Genomic DNA, 15,940 nt, shown 5'->3' with positions numbered 1-15,940 from the left:
TTCTAGGGTTGTGTGGAGTAGGTTTTGGGAAGGGAGAGGGGGTGTGTGCCATGTTGTGGGGGAATGGGTTTATTAGGGTTGGGTGGAGCGGGGTCCTTGGGAAGAGGGGGGAGGTGTGCCATATCATGGGAGAGCGGGGTTTTTTGAGGTGGGGCAAAGCGGGGTTTTTTGAGAGGGGGGAGGGGGGGACGACGTGCCATGTTGTTGTAGGAGAATTGGGTTTTTTAAGATTGGATGAAGCGAGATTTATGGGAAGGAGGGGGGTAGGGTGTGCCATGTCATGGAGCATTGTGGGGCTTTTTTGGATAGGGTGGAGTGGGGTTTTTGGGAAGGGAGAGAGGGAGTGTGCCATGTCCTAGGAGAGTGGGTTTTTTGGGGTTGGGTGCAGGGGTTTTTGAAAAACGAGAGCTAGGGGGAGAGAGAGATGTTTGTGTGTGTGATGCAATGGGCGTAGTGGAAGTTGGGTGTATGGGTTGTACCACGGTTTTTGAGAGAGGATATGTGTGCCATATCAAGGGGGAGTGGGGTTTTTAGGGGTTGGGCGAAGCACGATTTTTTTTTTGGGGGGGGGGGGGGGCGGCGATGTCCATGTTATGGTATGAAAGTGGGATTTTTTGAGGTTGGATGGAGTAGGGTTTTTGGAAAGGAGGGGGGTCGTGGCGCAATGTGGGGTTTTTTAGGATTAGATGGAGCGGGGTTCTTGGGAAGAGCGGGGAGGTGTGCCATGTCATAGGAGAGTGGGTTTCTTGGGGTTGGGTGAAGTAGGGTTTTTGAGAAAAGAGAGTTGGGAGGAGAGAGGGATGTGTATGTGTGTGTGCCATGTCATGGCGGAGTGGAGGTTGGGTGTACGGGTTGTCCCACAGTTTTTGGGAGAGACGATGTGTGTGCCATATCGTGGGAGAGTGGATTTTTTTGGGGTTCAACGAAGTGGGGCTTTTTGAGGAGGGGCGAGGGGAACGACGTGCCATGTTGTGGTGGAGAAGCAGGGTTCTTGGGAAGAAGGGCGAGGAAGGGGGTGTGCCATATCATGGGGGGTGTGGGGTTTTTTGGGGTTGGGTGGAGCCGGGATTTTGGAAAGGAAGAGAGGGTGTGTGCATGTCGTAGGGGGGTGGAGTTTTTGGGGTTAGGTAGAGCAGGGTCTTCGGAAAGAGAGGGGAGGTGTGCCATGTTGTGGGAGAGCAGGTTTTTTTAGGATGGCAAAGTAGGGTTTTTTTAGGAGGGGGGATGATGTGCCATGTTGTGGTGGGAGAGTAGGGGTTTTTGGGATTGGATGGAACGGGGCTTTTGGGAAGGAGGGGGGAAGGGTATGCCATGTCGTGGATCGTTGTGGGGTTTTTTGAGATTGGGTGGAGTAGGGTTTTTGGGAAGGGAGAGAGGGTGTGTGCCATGTCATGGGGAGTGGGTTTTCTGGGGTTGGATGGAGCGAGATTTTTTAAAAATAAGAGTTGGGGAAGAGAGAGTGTGTGTGATGTCGTGGCGGAGTGGAGGTTATTGGAGGTCGGGTTTAGGGGTTGTGCTACGATTTTTCAAAGAGGATGTATATGCCATATCGTGGGGGAGTGGGGTTTCCTTGGGTTGGGCAAAGCGAGGTTTTTTGAAAGGTGGTTTGGGGGGGAAACAACATGCCATGTTGTGGTGGGGGAGTGGGGTTTTTTCTGGTTGGGTGGAGCAAGATTTTTGGGAAGGAGGGGGTGGTGTGCCATATTGTGGTATGGTGTGGGGTTTTTTGGAGTTGGGTGAGCTTGATTTTTTACCCTGGTGGTAGGAAGGATATGCAGATGAGATTTTGGGGGATGAAATTGAGATGAAAGATGAGAATGAAAGCTCTAAACCTACGGATGATTGAGACTCTACCACATAACGGAGGATGTATAGGTTTGGTAGGGGTGGATGTTAGAGGATTATGCATCTACAAAGTAAAATGACATGAAAAGAGACCTCTTAGTGACCTACAGGATCTACCTTTGTCCAACTATATAGCAAGTATTTCATGTATTTGACTAGGTACATTGTTGAAGTCAAAAGAGCGATAAGTTGTGCAACTTTCCAAGCTTGGTAAGTATTCGAATTAGATGACATGGATTAGTGACTTAGATAGTCACTAAGTGACTAGTAGAGAGGACTTGTGATGGAGCTAGATGAGAGTGAGAGTTGTGAAGACCAAAGGAGTTGCCTGCATGAAAATCAGCGCTGTCAGAAGACGATTGTTGATCCACATGGAACTTGAGAGTTAGCCAATTGACTGAAAGCAACCCGATTATTTGTTGAATGTGCAAATATCAGCCGAATGGTATCCATCTCTATTTTCTCTTTAGAGAAATGAAAGTGACATCCACATACTTGTCCTTAGATAACACGATGGCATTCGCAACTAGTACAATGGCAGTCTAGTTATCGATGTGAATAACAATCGATAAATCCATGGAAAATTGTCTACTAGGAAGGAACCTATGAAGATAGATTGCTCAATATAGCATCAAATCTTCGCTCTAAAGTCAACCACAAACTCCGACCTCTTGCTAATGCAAGAGAAAAGCTGAACCAAGGGATCTTAAGTGCAAGACAATAACAATTCTCAAAAAAGAAAATGAATAAAAAAAATATAAGCAAAGAGGAGATTAGAGGATTGTGTGAGAAGCTATAAGATATAAGCACGAGGAATGTGTATTTACTAGGGAAACATGTTGGGACACATTCATGAGTTATAAACTTAAAGTTTTTCAAAAGCTTAGAAAGATATATTTCCATAGGCATAACATAGTCGTATATATTACATAATTGAATGTTCATGGTGGATTGAGCATACAACATAAAAGTTATTGATAAAATACAAAAATATCCAGACTTCATTTTCGTGATCTGGTACGACTACTCAATATATTGCTCGTAGTGATGTCGAGCCTTGCCTTAGCCCCTAAGGGTCCTCCTCTCTTACGGTGATCTACATCAAACAAGCATATAATGGAGCTTAGAAAACCTAAGCATTAAGTTTTGTTTGTTAAGTGACGTTGGTAGCCTTAGTAGTTGGTTTTGTTTTTTAAATTATATTACACGCATCAAATATATTTAGCACTTCATCTTTCGCACAAAAACTATTACCATGGCTTCTCTCTCTCTCTCTCTCTGTCTCTGTCTCTCTCTCTCACACACATTGAAACAAAATTAACATTTCATATCTTATGCACACAAGTACACAAAATAATATTACCATCATCTAGCTCGGCATCATCGTCCTCTTCTTTTGAACAAGGATAATTATGTTAGTTATTATCTCTCTCTCTCATACACAACACACACACACGCATTGAAACGAAATTAACATTTCATATCTTATGCACACAGGTACACAAAATAATATTACCATTATTTGGCTCTGCATTGTCATCTTCTTCTCTTGAACAAGTGTACTTATGTTAGTTCACACACACACACACACACATACACAAATTCATTCAAAACAAAATTAATATTTCATTCCGCATGCAAGTACACGAAGCAAGATTACCATCTAACTCATCATCTGCTCTATTATTGCCATTCTCTCTTTTTATGGACAAGAGTGTAATTACATGTATTATTTTATCTCTCTCTCTCTCTCTCTCTCTCCCAAGTAGCCTACCATAGCATTAGATAGCTTTATTGAGACTTGGAAAATCCCCAGACTCCCTAGATATAAATATTTTTTAGTCGCATAGGTCGATTTGGCCTTTCGAAGACGTTAATATAACTTTCTTTATTTCTTTCTCTCTCAAGTGTATTTAGAACATAGATACCATGTTTATACTTATGTGACAAAGTGTCTTTGTGAGATTAAGGTCATGTATTCTTTTTGAATTTTGTATATATAACATGTTAAGGTATGTCGATCGAACTATGTCTAAATAAGACATCTGAATGTAATAGCTGTGTAGAACTTCCAATGTTTTTATAAGAGTTTTGGGACCGAGTATTATGAAGATTTTCGAAACCCCTTATTTTTATTTATGATATTATTTATTGTTTTGTTGATTGGATATTTTTGCATCATAATTTATTGAGAGAGAGAGAGAGAGACAGAGACAAAACAAAGAACATCTACTAAAGGCTGAAATATTAATATTTAATAGTTGATAAAAAATTTCAAGTCCCAATGTAGTTGTCATCTAATGCTATTATTGACTAGGTAAAAAATAAATAATAAATAATACATGGCTAATAAGTACAAAATGATGTCCAAGGCAATTACAATGTGAAATTGCTCAAGAAACTCTCATTCCAAGATATCTCTCATGGGTCTATATCACTGGGAGAGAGTGAGTGAGTGAGTGAGAGTGAGTGAGATTAAGGTCATGTATTTTTTTTGAATTTTGTAGAGATTAAGGTCACGTATTCTTTTTGAATTTTGTATATATAGCATGTTAAGGTATGTCGATCGAACTATGTGTAAATAAGACATCTGAATGTGGTAGCTGTGCAAAACTTCTAATGTTTTTATAAGTCTTTCAACTTTTTATTATATCTTATATGAATTTTATGTAGGTTATTCATCATTCGAAAGCCAGTAAAGAGTGTGCATTGTGCAACCAACGATTTAAAACAATGAAGTTAATAAATGCACACCTACAAAATATACATCGCGAAGCACCGGTACCTGTTTAAAAGGGAAGACCAAAGATTCATCAGAGTGAATCTTTACTAAAAAGAGCAAAAAATAAAAGTTGGAGAGAGTTCAATGAACGAGAGCATGCTGCCATTGGATTATCTAGAGTAAGTGTATTGTTTAAGATTTTTTTACGTGCTAGAATGTGAGTACATAATTCTAATGTATGAATTTTGTTTATGAACAGAATTTCGAACAATTGAATTGGACAGAAAAAGGTACAAGCCAAGGAGCAGGTGTGTGTGTGTGTGTGTGTGTGTGTGTGTGTGTGAAAAAGAGAGAGAGAGAGAGAGAAAGAGAGAGAGACACGTGTAATTATATTCTCTCCCCAGTAGGTAATGCTAATCAATGGCATGACAGAAGACCTTTGGAGGACGATGAAGTCATGGTACTTGTAGGTACATGTTTTGAGGCTTGTCCGAAGCTCAACTATACAGGTGTAAAACTTATCCCATGGTTTTTAGCTAACATTGAATATAAGTACCAACTTTTGTGTATATGAGATTGGTAATTTTTATAATATGAAGGTTGCAAGCCTTGACTTGTGTTTTTTCCTCTAGAGATAGAGGCGGTGTTTTCATCTCAGTGTCAATCAATAGAATGATATTTTTATAAAGAACTCTACTACGTTTTACTTGAAGAGATCAACTTTTTGAGCTTACTCTATTTCGATATTGGGAGTGTTAATACCACCTTCTCCCCTTCAGTGAACTCTTGTTCTCGATCTTCAAATTTTTACACTAAATTTTCAAGTTGACTTGTTTTGTGATAACTTATTATATACTTATATGGCATGCCTAAATAAATCTATCAAATAGATTTTAGTTTTTATTTCTCACAAAGACACTTTGTCACATAAGTATAAACATAGTATCTATATTCTAAATACACTTGAGAGAGAAAGAAAGAAAGAAAATTATATTAACGTCTTCGAAAGGCCAAATCGACCTATGCAACTAAAAAATATTTATATCTAGGGAGTCTGGGGATTTTCCAAGTCTCAATAAAGCTATCTAATGCTATGGTAGGCTACTTGGGAGAGAGAAAGAGAGAGAGAGAGAGAGAGAGAGAGAGAGAGGAAATAATACATGTAATTACACTCTTGTCCATAAAAAGAGAGAATGGCAATAATAGAGCAGATGATGAGTTAGATGATAATCTTGCTTCGTGTACTTGCATGCGGGATGAAATATTAATTTTGTTTTGAATGAATGTGTGTGTGTGAGAGAGAGAGAGAAAACTAACATAAGTACAATTGTTCAGGAGAAGAAGAGAACAATGCAGAGCCAAATAATGGTAATATTATTTTGTGTACCTGTATGCATAAGATATGAAATGTTAATTTTGTTTCAATGCGTGTGTGTGTGTGTTGTGTATAAGAGAGAGATGATAACTAACATAATTATCCTTGTTCAAAAGAAGAGGACGATGATGCCGAGCCAGATGATGGTAATATTATTTTGTGTACTTGTGTGCATAAGATATGAAATGTTAATTTTGTTTCAATGTGAGTGAGAGAGAGAGACAGACAGAGAGACAGAGAGAGAGAGAGAGAGAGAAGCCATGGTAATAGTTTTTGTGCGAAAGATGAGTGTTAAATATATTTGATGCATGTAATATAATTTAAAAAACAAAACCAACTACTAAAGCTACCAACATCACTTAACAAACAAAACTTAATGCTTAGGTTTTCTAAGCTCCATCATATGCTTGTTTGATGTAGATCACCGTAAGAGAGGAGGACCCTTAGGGGCCAAGGCAAGGCTCGACATCACTCCGAGCAATATATTGAGTAGCCGTACTAGATCACGAAAATGAAGTCTGGATATTTTTGTATTTCATCAAAAGCTAACACTCAAGTTTCATGTGGATCAACAGTCCTCTTCTGACAGCACTGATTTTCACGCAGGCAGCTCCTTTGGTCTTCACAACTCTCACTCTCATCTAGCTCCATCATAAGTCCTCTTTACTAGTCACTTAGTGACTATCTAAGTCACTAATCCATATCATCTAATTCAAATACTTACCAAGCTTGAAAAGTTGCACAACTTATCTCTCTTTTGACTCCAAACAATGTACATAGTCAAATACATGAAATACTTGCTATATAGTTGGACAAAGATAGATCCTGTAGGTCACTAACACGCCCCGCTTCATGTCATTTCACTTTGTAAACGCATAATCCTCTAACATCCACCCCTACCAAACCTGCACATCCTCCCTTATATGGTAGAGTCTCAATCATTCATAGGTTTAGAGCTTTCATCCTCATCTTTCATCTCAATTTCATCCCCCAAAATCTCATGTTCATATCCTTCCTACCACCAAGGTCAAAAACCAAGCTCACCCAACTCCAAAAAACCCCACACCATACCACAATATGGCACACCACCCCCTCCTTCCCAAAAATCCCGCTCCATCCAACCAGAAAAAACCCCGCTCCCCCACCACAACATGGCACGCTGTTTCCCCCCCAAACCACCTTTCAAAAAACCTCGCTTCGCCCAATCCCAAAAAACCCCACTCCCCACGATATGGCATACACATCCTCTTCCAAAAATCATAGCACAACCCCTACAACCAACCTCCACTCCGCCACGACATCACACACCCTCTCTCCCCCAACTCTTATTTTTAAAAAATCTCACTCCACCCAACCCCAGAAAACCCACTCCGCGTGACATGGCACACACCCTCTCCCTTCCCAAAAACCCTACTCCACCCAATCTCAAAAAACCCTACAACGACCCACGACATGGCACACCCTTCCCCCCTCCTTCCCAAAAGCCCCATTCCATCCAATCCCAAAAACCCTACTCTCCCACCACAACATGGCACGTCGTCCCCCCTCAAAAAACCCCGTTTTGCCACCCTAAAAAAACTTGCTCTCCCACAACATGGCACGCCTCCCCTCTCTTTCCAAAGACTCCGCTCTACCTAACCCCAAAAACTCCACTCCCCTACGACATGCACACCCTCTCTTCCTTCCCAAAAACCCCGCTCGACCCAACCCCAAAAAACCCCACCTCCCCACAATATGGCACACCCCCTTCCCCGCCCTTCTTCCCAAGAACCCCGCTCCCCCACCACAACATGGCACGCCATTCCCCTTGCCTCTCTTGAAAAAGCCCCACTTCGTCAAACCCCAAAAAAACCCACTCCCCCACGATATGGCACACACACCATCTCTCCCAAAAACCGCGGGACAATCCACTCCCCCATGATATGGCCGACTAGTGGAGGCTCATATGGTAGGTCGGCCGACCTAACGACCTTCGCAGGCTATAAAAGCTAAACCCCTTCGCAGCCATCACTTCTCATCTTTTACCCAGTCAGAGTTGTTCCAGCTAGCCTTAAGCTCTTCACCTATCTTCTATCTAGATCGCCATCTAAGCTTCACACAGTGGAAGCGCACGAGTGGACAGAGCCATCTTTGTATCACTTGTTTGAAGTTAAAGAATTTACTGATTCTCCTCTTATCTGTTGTGTACTCTCTATCTCTTTCTCAGATTCTGTTCGCTGCGCCGTGTAATATTTTACATGCTCCACGACATGGCACACCCTACCCCCCTCCTTAACATAAATCTCCCTTCATCCAAACCTAAAAACCCCCATCCTCCCACAACATGGCACGTCGTCCCCCCTCTCAAAAAACGTCGCTTTGCCCCACCCCAAAAAACCCCGCTCTCCCATGATATGGCACACCTTCCCCCTCTTCCCAAGGACCCCACTCCACCCAACCCTAATAAACCCATTCCCCCACGACATGGCACACACCCTCTCTCCCTTCCCAAAACCTACTCCACACAACCCTAAAAAACCCCACACCACCCAACGACATGGTACTCCCTTTCCCCCCTCCTTCCTAAGAACCTCACTCCTCCACCACAACATGGCACGTCGTCCCCCCTTCTTAAAGAACCGTGCTCTCCAAAAAACCCCTCCCCTATGATATGACACACATACCCTCTCTTCCAAAAACCTTGACACAACCCCTACACCCAACCTCCACTCCATCACGACATGGCTCCCTCCCCCTTCCCAAGAATCTTGCTCCATCCAACCCCAAAAAAGCCCCGCTCTCCCACCACAACATGACACATGGTTGCTCCCGCTTTCCTCTAAAAAAACATCGCTTCACCCAAGAGCAATTGCTTTCTCCCAAGATCGTGAAGGCATCGGCTCTATCAAGTTGGTAAAAGTGGCTAATCTTGATGGGGATGGTTTTTCTAGGCAAAGGTTTGTCCCTACCCCTATCGCACTGAGCTTGCTCCCTAATCATGGGTGAAGAAAACCTCGGGTTGAGCAATCAATGGCATCAAAAGGCTTGACTCACCCATTCTCGACTAGAGTTTTCTAGAGTGATTTATTTAAGGTCTCTCCATTTCCGTTGGGCTATGATAGCCTCATCGGCCTTTCATGTGGAGAGGGGCTTGTTTTCCTTGGTTGAAATTCTTCATTTGACAAGCTTCATCAACGTTGATACTCTTTCTACTACCCTTGGACTTGGCTCTCCTTTGGCCTTCAGCCACATCCAAGATGTGAGAGGGGGTGTTAGCACAGACATGCATGGTTTACCATCATCGCTCAAGTTTGAGCCTTAGTCTCAGTCAGACAATATTAGGAGCTCTTCATTCCCCTACTAACTCTTGAGACATAAAATGCAAGTCGAAGCATCATCAAAGATCACATCCCAGTCTTTTATCGATCTTTTGTGTCTTCGAATTGTAGAGCCCATAACCTTCACTGGTTCTACTTACCTCCTCGATCTTTCATGTCTTTGGGTCGTAAAACTCATAACCTTTTGTCGTCTTGCTATAGCCCATGAAGATAAGCTTCCTCAGCTTGAAGTGGAGTTTGTTTCGTCTCTTCTACTTGTCCACATGGACAAGCATCACATGAAAACGTTTGACCTATGTTCACATTGGCAAGGGTAGCTCATGGCTTGGTCAGACTACATTAAATGCATAATCGCAGTTGGCATGGAGGGTAATTGCTTTCACCTAAGATTGTGAAGGCATGGGCTCTGAAGGAGAATGTCAAGTTGGTAAAAGTGGCTAGTCTTGATAAGAATGGTTTTTCTAGGTCGAGGTTTATCCCTACCCCTACTGCATCGAGCTTGCTTCCTATTCATAGATAGAAAAAACCTCAGGTTGAGAAATCAATGGCATCGCTTGATGGGACAGAATCATTGAAGTCGTTGGATGAAAAGATGGACGTCCTTTTCTTTGTGTCTTTTAAAAAAACTATAGGGAAGGAGTCGATTATACTTGGAATCACCATCATTATCATGAGAAATGTGAGCAGCTACCCACATTCATGAACCCAATATGTGATGATTTACCTTGAAAGTCACAATCACCAAAGAGTACAATAGCCACCTCTTGCCCTTCATCTCTAAGTCGTTATTATCTCATTGTTGGGAAACAGGCTTGACTCACCCATTCTCAACTAGAGTTTTCTAGAGTGATTTATTTGAGGTCTCTCCATTTCCATTGGCATATGATAGTCTCATTGGGCTTTCATGTGGAGAGGGGCTCAGTCTCCTTGGTTGGCATTCTTCATTCGACAAGCTTCATCAATTATCACCAATGTAAAACATGCCATTGGAAAAGATCCCAATCAAAAGGATGCCATAAGTGAAAGGATGTAAGCCCCTCCCCCCAGCTAGCATAAATCTTCATTTCCTTTCACCATGGCCATGAGCATTTAGGTAGCTCATCAGTACTTATTACAAACCATATTTATTGCGCTCCTAATCCAAGATTTTACTAGTCCAAGTCCATCAAAAGAAAGAAGCCCAAGATACTAGAAAGAGGAGAAAACCCCAAATAATGCCCATCACAACACGTATACTAGGTACCTTACCATAGGTTTTAGACATAAGAGTGCATGTGTAGACCACAATTGCCAAAGATAAGACTAGATCAAAATCAAAGAATCCATGTTCACACATTGTTCCTTGAACTACTCTCAAAGCCTAGAAAATTTCATAGAGTGGAGGGATATCAACACGACATCCATCCTCTCCAAACTTGCATGTACTTTGGAGGTGCCACCCCATGCAACACACCGGGATCATAGACCCATATTAGTTTCTTGCAAGACATGCATGTATTACCACATCCGCCTAGATCATAGGGCATCTAACAATCAAGAACATTCACTGGTAGAGGTCTCTTTTCTGTATCATCCATGAATAGCATAGGTCCCTCAGAATCATCAACCATAGTCGTTACCTACTCCATATACATACTCTGAAGTTGCCCATGAACATACACATAGACACAACCTTCGTCCGTTTGTTGGAATGTCTCAACCAAGATACCTATAGCATCTTGTACAACCCAATCATCTATACCAGCTTGTCCTAGAAAAGCATAGGCTAGCCGGCCATCAGCAACTCTAGGTAATGCAACGGAGAACTCTTTTGCAGCCTCAAGAAGCATAGCCATGAACACACTTTTCTCTACAGCCATAAGTTTGGACATCTTCTCCACCAAGGCCTCATCTACCACATCACATAGCTTTCTTATATTCATCATTTCAATCACAAGTCAATCACAAGATAGTAAATATCCAAAGACACACCCAACAAAGCACAAAAATCAAAGTTCTATCTTTTTGCAAACTGTAGCAAAAGCAAAAAAAATCTCCAACATAATCCAAATGAATTGAGCATAAGTGATCTCTTACTCTTCCATGCAATAAGCCTACTTCATTCACTCATGCTTCCAAGATGCACAAATAGGTGACATTGGTTGGTACAATACCCTTATTTAGCATTTTGTCAAATAACTTGATAGTAGAACTATTATAGCCCTATTCTCAATAACCTGCAATCATTGCACCCCATACAACTACAACTTGATTTGTCAAATCATCAAACACCTTGCATGCTCCTTTTATGCACTCATAGTTTGAATACATGCATTGTGTATAGATTGCATTTAAAGTGCTACACTCTACAACCATGTGCATGGAATGGTATTCCAAACCGAAACTGTAAGCAAAGGCATAGACGCATTTAGTGCATCTTGCAAGTAATGCAGCTTCAATCAAACCACAATTCGCAAACCTAGTTACCGATATGCTGCTAACAAAAGAATCATCTTTCCCATAGGTCTTATTTGGCACCAGCTCTTCATTAGTCTCTTCCAAAGCCTCTATTTTCAAACTATCTATAACATCATTGTAGATGGTAGGTAGGGCATCGACCATAGTCACCGCATCTACACAAGTACACTAACTGGAGCATGTGCACTCTTCCCTTGTATTGCATCTGAACCATCAATACTTTCTAGCATGTCCAATACCTCAGAAGTATCCCTAGCTGACAAAATAGATACTCTCAATACATCTGCAATACAAGGCAACTCAATGGACAAGTCTTCATTATCATCCATATCCTACACACTCCCACAATCACTATCTTTTGCAAAATCCAAAGCATGAAACTCTGTTTTTAGAACATGTTTACATCGTTGCAAAGATGCCCCGTGCTTTTACTCAGTATCTTGAACTTGTGCCTGAATCTTGCTATCCATTTCCACAATGTGTGTAAAATATCTCATCCTATGTTCTTATCGAACTCCGTGCTATTGCATCTCCTTGTCATAAAATTTGAGAAACTTGGAGATGTCCCATGCATCAAAGCGACCCACTTCTTTATCGTTCACTAGCATTGCATCTATAGCCATCTTCTCTATCCTTGCAAGAGCCTTTTGCTCCTGCATACTTTCTTATTGTTGTTCTTATTGTCACATTTGTTCCTAAACAAGTTGTTTACATGTTTCAAGCAGTTACATCAGATCCCCATCATTACCCGTGTTCATTGATGCATCTCCCATGTTTACACTCCTACCGACCTTCACATCGGATTCACCAATGTCAAAGCCTGTATGATTGAAGGTCAACCACTAGGATATGAGACAAAATAAGGTAAGAGGTTTGAGAGATTGGATTCAAGAGAAAGAGAGAGCAAAAGATGATAGAAGGATTTAAATCACTTCAGCCATGCCTCCGTCTGCATGTAATTCCAATGAGCATAAAGAACATAAACTCTTAAGAATCCAAGCCTTTGCCCTTCATAGTATGAGCATCCACATAGACATGTGCTCAATGCACTAACTCAACAACCCATCATAAAGCAAATACCTCAATCATATCTCTGTTATCCATGAACCATACATGAATCAAACTCGTAAATAATCTTTGCAAAATCTGAAGATAAGTAGTGTAGAATCAATGTAGATGGAAAGAGAAATGGTATTATGGATTGATACAATGAAAAGAAATCAATGAAAGAAGATAGATCTCAATTTGGGCTCTAATCATAGATTAGTCCTAGCAATTATAGTTTGTTACAACCAATACAAAATAAGTATAAATTCTTCTAAATCCAAGCAATATCCTTTAGGAGTAGTCTTCAAGCTATCTTCAATGATAAGTAGCTCAAAATCAAGTGTTTCAGGAAGAAGATCCTTCTGCTAAGCTTCTCATCAGAGTAGGCAGCACCTGCCTTGTTTTTCCCTGTTTAGGATTGCTTAGAACAGCCCCAATTCAGCCATAAATCAATAAAAGTCAGCCTTTGACCAAGTACAAGCATAGCCCTGCCTTAAGAGACCAAGATGCATGCACCAATTGCCAAGAATTACACTTTTCAGCAAGAGAAATGAGAAAAGAGGTCTGTTGTAGCTAATTCCCTTTGTCAATGGTTGAATATGACAACCCCAAATCAGCCATATAACTTTCAAGCTGATTTAACTTTGATGGTAGCTCAATCTTTCCCTATCATGGGAGAGCATAAATTATAGATACACTAGATGCTAAGGATTCATCATTGCCACTAGGACCCATCAAATTCTGCTAGTTTTTGGGTTAAACCACCCACCTAACCACATGACCACCAAGACCCACCCTTTCTTATGCCCCACAAAAGACTTGGTGTTGCCATGTGACAATTAGAGCTGAATTTAATATAAAGAAGTGAAAATATATATGCAAAAATTTCTGAATGCTTTAGGATGGGGCTCTCCCCTTTTTATGAATGGTAGTGCCCTCCCAAGTGGCACTATCAATCTAATATAGTGATAGTGCTGCTTCAAATCAAAAGCATGTTGCCATGCATCTCTAGGTCTCCTCGATCGAATAGGTGCACTCTCCCTTTGACTGACTGCCATCGCTCCTTGCTTGCACAAAGGTGTCTCCTTTGTATACCAATATGTCAACTCATGTCTAGCTTCTTATCCTTCCTACGTCTCATCCTTGGATGTTTTGCAACTAAAGCCATGGGAAACCAAGTATCTTACAACTCCACCATGGTTACCAAGCTCCAACGTGTGTCGCCTTTTGTCCAAGGTCTTCATTCTTTTGTTCATTTATAGAAAGTCAAAAAACAACTAACATTTTGCTAATATTCCTGAGATTATTACATATGTTTGTGGAAAGATAGGGTTTTTGGACATGTTTATGATACAACATTGGATCAAATCCTCAAATGCATCTTCATTCTTCTTTCCTTCTTCCTCCCTTCTTCACTGGTGTAAATTAGGGTTATTGTCTTATTGATGGTCTTTTTCTCGTAATTCTTGTGTGTCTAGTCCTCATGATAGCAAGAGAAAATAGGCCATTGTGTTCACAAGCACAATAGAATTTGTCACCCTTTGAGGTCCTCTCTCTTTAGGAAAGGATACATGTAGTCTACTAGGAACATAAAGCAAACGACAATGGTGTTAAGGGGTGAGATAATAGTGAACACTGCAACGTCATTGGTGGTCTGGTTTGTTGGAGGATTAAGCTGAAAGGGAAGAGCGCATCTCTATACTCATTTGAGAAACGAAATGATGATCTAACGTGAGCATTAATATAGTTTTCAGGCTATCGTTTTAGTTTTTCAATAATATTGGTATAAGCAATGGGTTTTGAGACGTGGCTTCTTCTTATTTGTGGTAGGCTCCTTTTGTCTCATGTTTGGGCCGGATGAGGATAGCTTTTACTTAAATTAATGGCCCTAGAAAGGAATCAGGATAAAAGGCAATGCTGCTTTCGATGGGATGGCGTGTATTATGTGAGTTAGGAGATATTGATAAAGCGACAGTAAATAGGCCTTACTTTGAACCAAAGAAACATCACAAAAAAATTAGACGATGAAATACGAATGTATGAGATGAGACAGTACCTAGCTGTTCCTTTGGCTTACCTAGCTGTTCCTTTGGCTGAGATGAGGAAGGCGGGCACCCTCACCCTCGAGTTGGTTGAACGGCTGCGGGCCGCCGATGATGCCGTCCGAGCTTGGTATTTCGCGCATAGGCGTCAGTACGTGGTCGAAGAAGCCTCCATGCTCGTCCTAGGCGGCCACCACCAGCGCCAGCATCCGGTTCATCAACTGCGGGCTGACCTCCTTCACCACGTCGAGGAAGGGGTAGTCATTGCTGGCTGGGCGGCCCGATGACGACGTAAGTGGGGAAGGCGTCGGTGCGGGCGTGCCAGTGCCGGTGCCGGTGCGGGCGTGCCGGTGCCGGAGCGCCCGCGTGACATGCTTGAGCTGGCGCAGGTGAAGGAGACCAAGATGGTGCGCTGGGAGTAGTCGGCTATTACGGATGGGGTCTACGGGCTTTGTATAAACACCCCCCTCCTCTTCAACATCACGTCTTCCCCAGCGATTTCCCCTGCCAGTAGATTCTTTGATCAATCAGTCGAAGAAGAAAACGTCGTCCACATCCGTTCCCGTCGTGGTGGGGAGTACTTTCGCGGGTGTGCTCGTCCATAGTCACCACAGCGTCAAGAGCAGCGCCCGCGTAATTTAGGAGACTTTAAAGAACGCTGTTTGCCTATGCCGCTAGAGGAGGAAGAAGGAGACGCCATGGACAAGGGAGAAGAAGTAGAAGAGCAAGCGTAGAAGCCAAACCGAATGAGGAAAAAGAAGCAGCAAAAGAAGAGGAAGAAGCAGCGATCACATCTCATTGATAATTATATATATATATATATATATCAAATCAATGAGATGTGAAATCTGGATATAAATTAATAATGATTTGACATATGTGAAAATGCTCTACTTATTTTGAGAAAACGCACGACAGATCATCAAATTTAGGCCTTGAAGGCATAAAGTATGGTGAAAAATAAGGTGATGTAACCATACGGGTTGATAGTCCTACAACTCCAATGATGTGACCATAAGGGTTGATGATCCTCTACCTTCAATGATAGCATGCTAAATAATGTCCTCAACCCTTAATGATAGCATACTAGACAAGGACATGCACCTAGTTCTAAAAAATATGTTTAATTGTTACA

At 41.7% G+C, this 15,940-nt stretch overlaps 1 long non-coding RNA gene across 1 annotated transcript in view; it reads right to left on the bottom strand.

Moving 5' to 3' along the window:
- The window catches only part of LOC148014795 (uncharacterized), a 46,994-nt gene extending 31,309 nt beyond the window's left edge, over nt 1–15,685 (bottom strand). The window contains exon 1 of the long non-coding RNA XR_015688399.1: nt 14,841–15,685. This is a non-coding gene — a long non-coding RNA (uncharacterized LOC148014795). The remainder of the gene's footprint in view (nt 1–14,840) is intronic.
- Nucleotides 15,686–15,940: the final 255 nt, after the last annotated feature.

The sequence above is a fragment of the Lygodium microphyllum genome, chromosome 24, assembly GCF_053477565.2.
Source record: "Lygodium microphyllum isolate KBCC chromosome 24, Lygodium_microphyllum_v1.1.10, whole genome shotgun sequence".
Taxonomy (NCBI): Eukaryota; Viridiplantae; Streptophyta; class Polypodiopsida; order Schizaeales; family Lygodiaceae; genus Lygodium; species Lygodium microphyllum.
The sequence above is the reverse complement of the archived record's forward strand: the minus strand, read 5'-3'. Positions and strand labels throughout refer to the sequence as shown.